The sequence below is a fragment of the Octopus bimaculoides genome, chromosome 9 (assembly GCF_001194135.2).
Source record: "Octopus bimaculoides isolate UCB-OBI-ISO-001 chromosome 9, ASM119413v2, whole genome shotgun sequence".
Classification (NCBI taxonomy): Eukaryota; Metazoa; Mollusca; class Cephalopoda; order Octopoda; family Octopodidae; genus Octopus; species Octopus bimaculoides.
Genome location: NC_068989.1, coordinates 59,366,103 through 59,377,736, shown reverse-complemented (window position 1 = coordinate 59,377,736; position 11,634 = coordinate 59,366,103). Strand labels below are relative to the sequence as shown.

The 11,634-nt window shown below is 33.5% G+C and overlaps 2 protein-coding genes across 2 annotated transcripts in view; one reads left to right on the top strand and one right to left on the bottom strand.

Moving 5' to 3' along the window:
- The window catches only part of LOC106871031 (unconventional myosin-Id), a 107,701-nt gene that overhangs the window by 77,629 nt on the left and 18,438 nt on the right, over nt 1-11,634 (bottom strand). The window lies entirely within an intron of this gene.
- Nucleotides 6,004-11,634, top strand: part of LOC106871030 (probable peptidylglycine alpha-hydroxylating monooxygenase 1) — an 87,130-nt gene continuing 81,499 nt past the window's right edge. Inside the window, exons 1-2 of the mRNA XM_014917288.2 lie at nt 6,004-6,287; nt 8,001-8,131. The gene's annotated coding sequence lies outside the window, so the exon portion shown is untranslated. The remainder of the gene's footprint in view (nt 6,288-8,000; nt 8,132-11,634) is intronic.

Sequence of the window (11,634 nt, the reverse complement as noted above, 5' to 3'; positions counted from 1 at the left end):
AGAGAGAGAGAGAGAGAGAGAGAGAGAGAGAGAGAGAGAGAGAGAGAGAGAGAAAGAGAGAGAGAGATTTTTATGTGATTAAGCAGAAATATTACTCAATAGAGTAGAAGAGATTATGTTCAAATAAACCAGCTTCAAGTGTGTGTGTGTGTGTGTGTGTGCGTGCATGCATGCAAGCATGTGTGTAAACTGTCTTTTAGATATGTTGAATTAAAAATATAATTGTCAATAATGAAGTTTTAGTAAACCCAAAATTTGCTTTGTAAATTTAAAGCTAATTTTAAAGGAATTGATCACACTGATTATACATTGATACTTCTTTCACACATACCATCAATCATTGATTCACAGAAACTCACAATATTAATTTAATTCAGTAACCAATTTTAAGGGAGCGGTTAAATTGAATAATCTTCTGTAGATCAAAATAACTAGTTTGGAAGGAAAAAAAAAAATGAATGTTGACTCCAGTAGTATTTGAACTTGGGATGTAGATGGATGAATCTAAATACTGTGAGGAGCATTTAACTCCCTACCTTTCACTAAAGTCCAGTGTTTTGTTTGAAGTATAATTTCTGATCATAGTTTTTGTGATACAACTGAAGAGAAGGAAGCCTGTCAGTTGTTCCTGCTAACAATCAATATTATTCCATTAAATAACTAAAAATTCCCTAAAGTATGTTATTTCATGGTCAATATGCTAGCCTTATTCAAGGTTATAATGGAAAGAGAAGCAATATTCTACAAGTATTGAATGTAGGCAAATAATTGACAATCTGCCATCAACTCAAAGTGGTTAAAATAATTAATACCTTTTGCTTCAAATGTGATTTTTCATTGGAGAAATTTTCCTTGTATTGAGTAAGTTATGAATGTCACACAGACTAAAGTTATTTGAAGTGCAGTAAATGTTTAAGTTGTTGATTTTTGACAATAACCATTTTATGATGCTGCTAATGCCGTATAGAAAAGGATATCCGAATTCTATGCAGAACATCTGCTTTGCTTTTATAAAACACGATTTCTTGCAATGACGTCTTGTAGCTTTATGTAGTCTGAGTGTGGGAAAATTAGGTGGATTCTTCTTGTTATTGATCTTATGATGAAAAATATTTTTTAAAGAACAGACAGGTGAATGTATTTCAACAGAAAGACAAATTATATGGCACCTCGAGTGTGTGACATTCATGACTTTCTGACAAGTCAGGCAAATGTTTTTTTTTCTTTTTTTTGCAGTTATGAAGTTTGTTTCCTGACCATGTAGTTTTGAGTTCAGTCTCATTGTATGGGTCTTTGGGGAAGTGTCTTGTACTATAGTCTATGCCTTATGAGTGGTTTTGGTAGACAAAAGCTGAAAGAAGCCTCTGTGTGTGTGTGTGTGTGTGTTGTGTGTGTGTGTGTGTGTTTGTGTTTCTCTCCTTATGTTGGCATCATTTGATAGTCATAAAAAGAGTGAAACAATCATAAAACCTTAATGTCTAACCTTCCCTGGGAAGCAAACCATTACCCTGTGAGGAAAATGTTACCTTGCTTTGAAACAGGTAAGGAGAGTCACAGAAAATCTGCCTCAATGTATTCTATCTGAACCATGGAAGCATAAAAAAGTGGACACCAAAATGATGTTAATCTATGCACTACCCTTTAAAAACAGTCAATAAGAGTGTGTGTGTGTGTGTGTGTGTGTGTGTGTGTGTGTGTGTCACCATGTAGTTATTCCTGTGGATCTTTATAGGCTTGAGGGAGATTAGTAAAACAAACGCTTCATTAATCCAGACTTCCAGTTTGTTTGAAACTCAAAATTTGTCAGAATAACTCATTAGAATTTCAACTAACATGATTGAGTGTGTGGTTATTTTAAAAGACCAACATATTACAAATATAAAGCGACACACATATGAGTTGGTGTATAGAATATATTAATGAATGAAATTCCAACCTAGTCTGATTTACACGTTTTATTATTTACAATTAGTAAAAATTGTAAATAATAAAACATGAAAATTAGACTAGGTTGATTTATATATATATGCACGTATTTAAATAATAAAATGTATAAGCAGACCTTGAAGAGTGAGTTGGTTAAATAAAGTGGTATTGAACCAGTGTATGTGTTTATTTGAATTTTTATTGGCATAATGACCCTCCCTAGACAAGATTTGCTTCAACATATGAATTCACATAAAGAATCTTGCAAACCAAATAAAAAATGTGTGCATGTGTGTGTGTATATATATATATATATATATATATATAGATATATATATATATCTACACACACTCTTTCTCACACATATGGGTATTATTAATATTACACTCTTCATTTATATATTTTTCCTGTTTCCATTTTAGGTTTGAAGATAAATAGTATTCTATACTGACAGAGCTGCAGACTTCGATTGAGTTGGTGCGTTGCCAAATGTTGCCATGCCAAGTTCTGTTTTATAACCACAAACACATCTTGCAGTTCTCCATTAATATCGATAGCATAAATATTCTTTGCAGTCAGAAAGAACACCATCATTGTATATGTAAGAGTTATGATTGATCAGAACAATGGTTTTTAATATAAGTTCATCAAAATAGCTGAATGATTTACAAAACAATTCTTGAAGTTGAACTCTACTGCTAAGGTTTTATTCTATTGCTATGAAGATGGTTAAAACAACGAAGTTTACTATTTAGGTGTCAGATCTTCTAAAAATGTTACTAGTCAGAGTTTAGTGTTTATTTTATTTTGCTTTTAATTCTTTCAATGGAATGTGACCAGACTGAACATTATTACCTTCAAGGATTTTTAAGCAAACATATTGAATCTGGTGGTGACAGCGCAGTCAGTTTAGTAGTTATCTATCTCTGTCAAATTTTTTAAAAAATAAGCTCTGCTGTAAACACAGTCAGAGAACTGTGATAAAGCACACAGTACACCCTATGAGTGATTGGTAATTGACTTCAGTTGCGATGCTGGGCTTAAGAAGGCTCTTTAGCATTGTTGATGTTAAGGTAACCTCTACTGCACTGTCACCACAATTAAATGCACTCAGTACACTCTGTAAAGTGGTTAGTGTTGGGAAGGCCCTCCAGCATAGAATCCATGACAAAAGTAAGACATTAGAGCAAGATGTAAGCCTCCAACCCATTGGATCCTGTCAAACCATTCAACCCATGACAACATGGAAAATATGATGTACAAGGATTATATATATATATATATATATATATATATATAGCACTTACATAGTTTACTTCGACTAAATTCTATGAACAAAGTATTGATCAACCTGAAGTTAGTCATTTACCCAATGCACCACACACATGAATCCAGCTAATAACTAGATAATTACAAAGTGAACATATTTCAGTAACACATGAAACTAAAGCTGACCATTTGTTTTATGAATTCATTTGAGGCCTTGCAGGTATTAACATTTTAAAATTTCACTCATAATTTTTTTTTTTTTTTACTTAGAAAATGGTAATTTAAAGCATTGGTATTGTGCATTATAAATTATCCTGATTTGGCAGGATTTAGTTCTGAATTACAAATTTATTTCTCCATGAAATAGAAAGACTAAGAGTTTCCAAACAAGATAGCTATGTTACTTGAGGAAGGACATCTGAAATCAATGGCTATACCGCTTGATCCAGTTCTTTTTAAATCTATTTCATATAGAACAGATTTAAAGAATTTTATGAACTCCAAATACATGCATCTTTGTATGATATGATACCAAATGCTAAATACAAATAAAGCAGGAACATGATTCATGTTTATGGCTTAAGACTTAATTGAACAGTGAATATTATTGTGCTATTCTGTCAGGATTCACAATATGACAAAAAAATCCAACAGAATGGTGATCTTTAGGACACTTTTTAAAAATATGTTAAACTAACTAAAATGACCTCCAGTACTTTTATGTTGCCTCACCAACTCTAACAAGAGAGTATGAAGACCATAATGAAACCTGCACTCAGAATGAATTTAAAATTTGAAAGGAATTTAACCTAGTGTTCTACATTTTCAATCACTCTATCCTAATTCTAACTGAAATAATTGATATAACATACTTAACAACATTAGCAATATCATTTAATATCTAACTATCTTTTAATTGCTTACATATATACCAGTTACCAAGAGTATATTTAATATGTAAATTGGTCTATCCAGTTGTGTTACATTGCTAAGCTTAGTAAGTATTTACGAAATGTATTCATAGATAGTCGACAGGTTGGATGAAAGAGCAATAACTCTTGAAATATGCATATACACCCATTATATTTTTTTTCTATCTTCAATCACATTGTTTACACAGACATATTTGTATACAAGATGTCATAACTTGCAGTGCTGGCTCTGAATTTCATAGAAAATCAATAGAGAAAAACTTAAAAATTCTATCATCTTTTATTTACGGAACAAGATTAAATTTGGAACATCTTTATAACAGATTATTCCTGCTAGTCATAGAGACAACAGTCAACATAAGAATCAGAATTCTTTATACTGCTCCAGTTATTGTATGAGGTCTTAGAGAAAACACTGCTTGCTTCTATTAATGTTGAATGGTGGCCTAACTAAATGGCAACATAAAGCAACATTATGAAATCTACATCACAGAATTGAAATTGAAGATATATATTACTTAGCTAACCTTCAGTTGATATAAGGTTGTATTGATCATCAAATAACATTATTGAAATCTATATCATAGTACTGAAATTAAAGATATGTTATAGATATATGTTACTTAGCTAATGTTTAATTATTAACTGGTAACCTAATGATTTGGCAACATTGATAACCATAAGCCTAATTATATGGCAGATCAATCTGCATAGAATATAATGGGATCTACATTATAGCTCTGAGATCGAAGATATATGTTACAGTTATATGAAACTTGACTAACTTCACATAATCTTACCATAAAATAGATTATTTTCTAGTTAAAGTAAAGATGTGTAGGACTTCTAATGTGTAGGACTTGGTTCAAGAGTTTGGTAAACCATATTGCTGGTTCTAGCACTGAAATAGTTGATGTAAAAATAGCAATGGGAGAAGAAAAAGGGTCAGACAGATGATAGAGAATACTCAAGTTGTGATATAACATGGTCATGGGAAAGAAATGCACAATGTGAGACAGGAAGAATATGTAGAAGAAACACGACACAGGCAGGAAAGAACATGAGTGAGAAGGGAACTAGGGCAAAATAAGACCATTTTACAGAATGTGGAAACAGGTAAACTGAGATGTTAGTCAGCCTAAAATAAATAACAGATATCTTATATTTCAAATACAGATATCTTATACTGTTTAAACTATAGCTGTACTAAGACCAAGCAAAGAGCGTGACATAATTAATTATGTAAGTTTATATTTAATTTACAGAAATCTACATTAAAAAATAATGGAATGCTTTATTTTCTGAATAGGCTTGCAACAAATAGAAAACAATTTTGACACAGTTTAAGTATCCAGAGAAAGATATGAGTCATTTGGTGAAGAGAACAGATTCGAGGGAGGGTGAGGGTAGTGGGGATTATTACTGCTTTTATATGATGTCAAATCTCCATTCCTTCAAGCAAAGACTGGAGCAAAATCTTAAGTAGGTTTTCAACTGTAATTGTAAAGAAGAATGCTTGTATTGAAATATGAACTTGATAAAGTAGAATAAGTAATTGACATAAAAGTTAAATAAAAGAGAATTACAGCATCTGTTTTGAATCTATGATATAGTTATAGAACGCTATACATACATTGATCAGATTTAAACTTTCTGCTTTTTAACATTGTAATGCTATATTTGCTGCTTCTAAATGCCACATGTATATGTGAATGTGTGTATGTATATATGTGTGTGTGTGTATATATATATATATATATATATAAAATAGAGATGTGTGCGTATTCACTTTTAATGCAAAAACGGTTTCACCAATTACTTCCATACTTCTGATGCTTGAATAATTTGACCTTGGACATATAATAGGGACTTCATTTGATATTTTTATAAAAATATTTTCAAAATAAAAACTTTTGCTTTTTATATTACATTCACGTCTTTCAAAGATTTTTAAATATTTACTTCCGGTTTTCTACCGTCAGTGACGTAACATATCTCTCTATGTATCTATATATCTTGTTTTCACTTTCATTTTTCAGACGCTATTCTTTTCACTTTCAATTTTCATACGCCATTGATTCACTTTCATGTTATTTTTTGAATCGGTATTTACAAACAAACGACAAATTACTGACAGAAAGAAGTTCACAATTACTGATGTAAGTAATTTCATAATTTACTGACAGAAGTATCTTCATTAATTTCACTTCAATCCATACCGTTTCGTGTTTTTCTGTTGTCGACGGTTTCTTTCTGGTTCTTTCCATACTGGCTCTTTGGTTCACTGAGTGACAAATTTTGCTTCAACCCATACAATATTTTCCGTTAAAATTTCTTATTTACTTTCTGTATTAAGAAATATAATTTATAAGACCCAGCTACGGTCACCCAACAGTGTAAAACTAACAGCGGACCTTGAAACAATCCTGTGAAGCTTCAGAAAGAAGATAGTCTCATTGCAACAGCTCAGCTACTGGGAAAGGCTGAAGGTATGTAGTAATTTGGCATTGAAAGCTACACAAATGCCAGAACAGGTTGACAGTGCCAAAGATCCCAGCAATGCCATCGCGCTTCAAGACCAGTTACCGCAACAGCTTGGGTTTGTAGTGAAACTTCACTCTCGGGCATTCAATCATAAATGATAACGAAGCTGCTAACATATAGCTTTCGGCTACCTTGGACCCTTCTGTCCATCATCCTGATTGGTTCTTATTTGCACGGCAATTGTCCCCGTGTTCTGCTTGCTAAGAGGGCATTACGTCCGTCCAATCGTGGCTTTGGGGTAAAGTCACGTGATAGAGAGTTTTACTGGGTTTCCGGTGAGCCCTTTTTCGCCTATAAATAAGCCGATCCAACGACGGCAATTGTCTTCGATTCTAGATCTCTCACAGGTCTGGTCGTTGACCACACACATACAGAACACAGCTACAGCCAGTTCCAGCGCCGACGTCTTCACCACCAATGTACTGTCTACCATTGTCGTCGCCAGCAACACCAACATCAACAAGCTCGGTTTTATCTTCCCTGTATGAGTGGAGTTTCCACTCACGAACAACAGTCAGAACTAACCAGCGAGAATATTCCGTATCAGGTAACACAGGTCGCAACATTCGACGCTCAACACACATGGTGTGATACTACAGCTCTGCTCCTTGGCCACAACTTACTGCGTATGAACATTCTATCTCCTTGTGTAACTCTTATACGAACTGGTTTTCTCTATCTCAGTGTTTTAAAATTTTTTACAGTCTATGTTACAGACACTATGTTCTGTGTTCCTCTCACACACACTATTGTTTATACGACTGTCCGTCACTTCACATTGTTGTATACCTTCTCATGTACACAAAGGCCTGATTTATCTACTGTCTTAATTTTATATGTCGCATGCACGCACACACAGTTTCACTTTGTAAATAAATTTATTCTCATTATATATCTAACGGTTGAGTTCGTCCTAAGTTCTTATTACTGGCACCATGGCTCGTATCTGACGATGAGCCTTCTATCTTATATATATAATCTTGTATTTTGTGTTCGACCGTGCGACGTGGTAAAAAGTAGCCTTTACCGTCTACGTCGCCATCTCCTTTGGTTCGCACGGTCGAAGTATTACAGGTTTCAGGGACCCATACCTTTTTAATGTTCTCCCAAGGAGCCTGAGGGACCTACACAAAGTGGATGTAGTTGTTTTTCTACATGATAGAAGAAACTGTGAAAGTCCAAACCACGGTTCAGAGCAATTTTGAAGGGAATGAAACTGCTTGTGCATTTTATTATATCTGTGTAAAAATGTGTAGCTTCATAAATTTATTGCTATTGTGTCAAAGTTTTTCGTTAGTTTCACATAGAATTATTTCTTTAAAAATTAGATTCAACAAATGAAGTACAAGAAGTTCTCAGCTCATAAACTTACTGAACTCTCTTTCGATGGAAGCAGTTTCAATATAAAAAGCTAACTTATATGTTGAAATTACCAAGAAGAAGCTGTAACCAATTATAGGTATTTTACCTTAACCCTTTCATTACTGTATTTTGAGATGCTGTGTTTCTTTCAATTACTTTAAATATAACAAAGAATTTAATAAAATAGCTTAGTTATCTTTCAGCTAGTGTTAGGAACATAAATTGTGACTAAGGTTTGGTGGAAGATTTTAATTCAAAACTTATGAAAACAAGACATTTGGACGCAGAACCAGAGGCAGTTTCAGCCAGGTTGGTAACGAAAGGTTTAAACATTCTGTTGTGACTGTATTCAGTGTCCACTTGCAAGAAAGATTGCACTGACTTACAAGAATGATTGCACCAACATGCAATAAAAACAAAGAGACGCTGTGCTGATTTACAAGAGAGACAGGGCTAACTTGAAGAGATTGCACTAACCTGCAAGAGAGGTACACTAGCTTGCAGTCACTTTCAATATTTAAGAATATGCAATTAACTTTTCTTTTCTCTCTTGGTTTTATATCACATTTCTCAAGAAATATAACAAATTAATTAAATGGTGTCTCAGTTTATTGAGCAACATTTTTTTTATAACCATTGACTTTTACTGCTTTACCTGCTTCATAGTTATCTGCTCATTAAAGATATGAGATATAAATGCAATTGCTGACAATACACTTCCTTAATCATAATCCAATGAAACAATTGAGTGTTGTACGTTTTTATACTAAATCTGATGTCTGACTTTCTTCAGCTGAGATAGCATTTAGTTATGATTATTGTTCAACCTTATCACTTGGGTGTTGGCCAATAAAGAATAAGGGTAATTTCTGTTGCTCTTTTTTAACATCAGAAAAGTTTCTCACTTGCAAATAATATTGATTACAGAGATAAACTCATAAAATAGAGGTGATAACCAGTATCGCCATTTTTGTATTTTTTTTTTACAAAATATTTTTGGTATGACTTGATTTCATAAAAAAAAAAAGCATCAAAACACTATCTTTGGTGAGTCATTTCCTTGAAATGACCACTTAACCACCACAGCTGTATGATACAGATACTTGACAATACCTGCTTTAATACTGCTTTTTAGGCAGGGCAAATTCTAATGTGGAAATGAGTTGTTGTTACATAGATATATTACAAGTGAATTTAATTACCAGACCATTAAGTAACTAAAATATCCACACATGCAACTAAAGGAATACTACATTTTCTTTTTCTTTTTGAATACTAATAAGTTTTACTCTCTCTTGATGTATTCTTGTTATCTTGAAGGCTTTTCAGAAAAAAACAATCTTTCTGTTACTTAGTCTTCGCAAGTAACTTGCAATATCAATTATACTAAAGGGTACATTTGCTGGAATGGGGAAGGTAAACAGTGACATGGCTAAATTAGCCTTCTTTCAGACAGTCCACATCATAATTAGACAGCTAATTTGGTGAAGATATATTTAATGACTAGGACATTTTTTAAATAACTGAATTCCCTCACTTTGCAAAAGAAATATTAGTTAAGGCCTAATGTTTTCATTTGGATGTAGACATCTCAAGGCACACATTTCACTTTTTACTAAAAGTGACATCAGTAATCCAAAGCCACTCTACAAATCACAATAGGGTTAAAATTACTAAGTAAGCTAAATTGAAACACCACCCTGCAAAACATGACAAGGTTGCAGAAAGTATATGGAGAGGAGTGTATGAGCTGCTCACAAATGTACAAGTGGTTCAGATAGACTTGCAACCAGCAGAACTGAGAAAAACATTGCATGCAGCTGTGAGGGAAATTGTCGAATCACCATCCTTGAGTTATCAGAGGATATGCAGATTAGTTGCGGTTCAGTTCATTATCACTGAAGATTTGGGTATGAGATGCATGTCTGCCAAGTCTGTGCCAAAACTGCTTTCAGCTGACCGAAGAAACACTCGGGTTTCAGTTGCACAAGATCTCGAGTGTGCCAAGAATGATGAAAACTTTTTGAAAACTTTGTATTGGCCTCTGAGCAGGTATCGCCAAGCTTTTTGCAAAGTTTGATGCAGATTCTCTGCGCAACCTTCCCAGTCATAGTCAATGTGATGATCATATGCTACATATGTTCCTTCCAAGCACTGCTATAAACAGTGGAAGTGAGCTAGAACATTAAAACTTAGTGCACATGCACAGCAGAATTCAAGGTCAATCTGTGCCAAGCGGCTTCACTGTGTGCTTTAACTTCATTACCATGGCAACAGTCCGGAAACTTATTGATCAGACCAAATACATACAAAAATATATATATATGTACATACATAATATATGCATACATATATATATTATATACCAGATACATATGCACACCTGCATAAACATACATTATATATATATATATATATATATATATATATATATACACACACACACACATACATACACATAATACACACTCACACACGTCTCATTATTAGACTGCTCCCATCTGAAGAGGTTTTTGCTTTGCAAGCTCCCTTGTGCTAGTTCACATAAAAAGCACCTGTACTGGTCCATGTAAAAAGCACCTCTGTCAGTCTGCGTAATAAACACCCATGCCAATGCCATGGAAAAAGCACCTATGCTAGTGCCATATAAAACGCACCCAGCACACACTGTAAAATGGATGGCATTAGGAAGGGAATTCAGGCATAGAAACCATACCAAATCAGACTGGAACCAACTTGCCAGCTCATGGGACGCGAAATGGGGATGATGATATCTCTCTTTGTTGAGATCAAATTTTCTAGATATAAAATTCCTGAATTATACTGACATGAAACTGGACAACAATACATCTGTCAATTTTAAAATTAGATGGATAATTGATCAAAGAAGTAATTATCTAATAAAACCTAGATTCAATATTTGAACTCATTTCAACAGAAGTATACTATTTCATTTTCATAATCAGTAGCAACAGTGAAAGCTAAAGGCTTGACTCTCAATAGGTCTCTCAACTAATTCTGTACATAGTTACCATTATGAGTCATATAACAACCCGGGAGGAACTGATAACTATAGAGCTTATGATAATAAATTCAAATGTCTTTGTTGATAAGCTTTGTAATAGCTTGCTGCTCTGAGAAATATTTGTATGTTCTAGGCTAATCAGTAGTGATAATTTCCAGTAGATTTTAGCCATTACATTTGACACCACATTTCAGCATCATGCAATGTAAAAATTGATTGGTAGTGAAAATTCCTTTGTAGTATAAAAAAAAAAAACCCATCAGATTCAAACAATAGTTTCATGCCTCCTAGAAACATACACCAGACACCTAGATTGTGACTGAAAGTTGATTGACTGACAAGAAATGTGTAAACAGTTGGACTGTTTAATGGAGATATACACACTGAAAGCATGATTTTGAGATAATTACAACCACTTACAGAATTATAAAATATCTAACTATAGCATGACAGGATTAATAGCTTTTCATAATGTAGACATGTTAGCAACACCTTATTTTCTTTTGTTAATTGTTGAAAGCTTTCAGCTGTAGGGTACAATGTCAGGAAGTACAAAAGGCTTAGCTAAAGAGCTA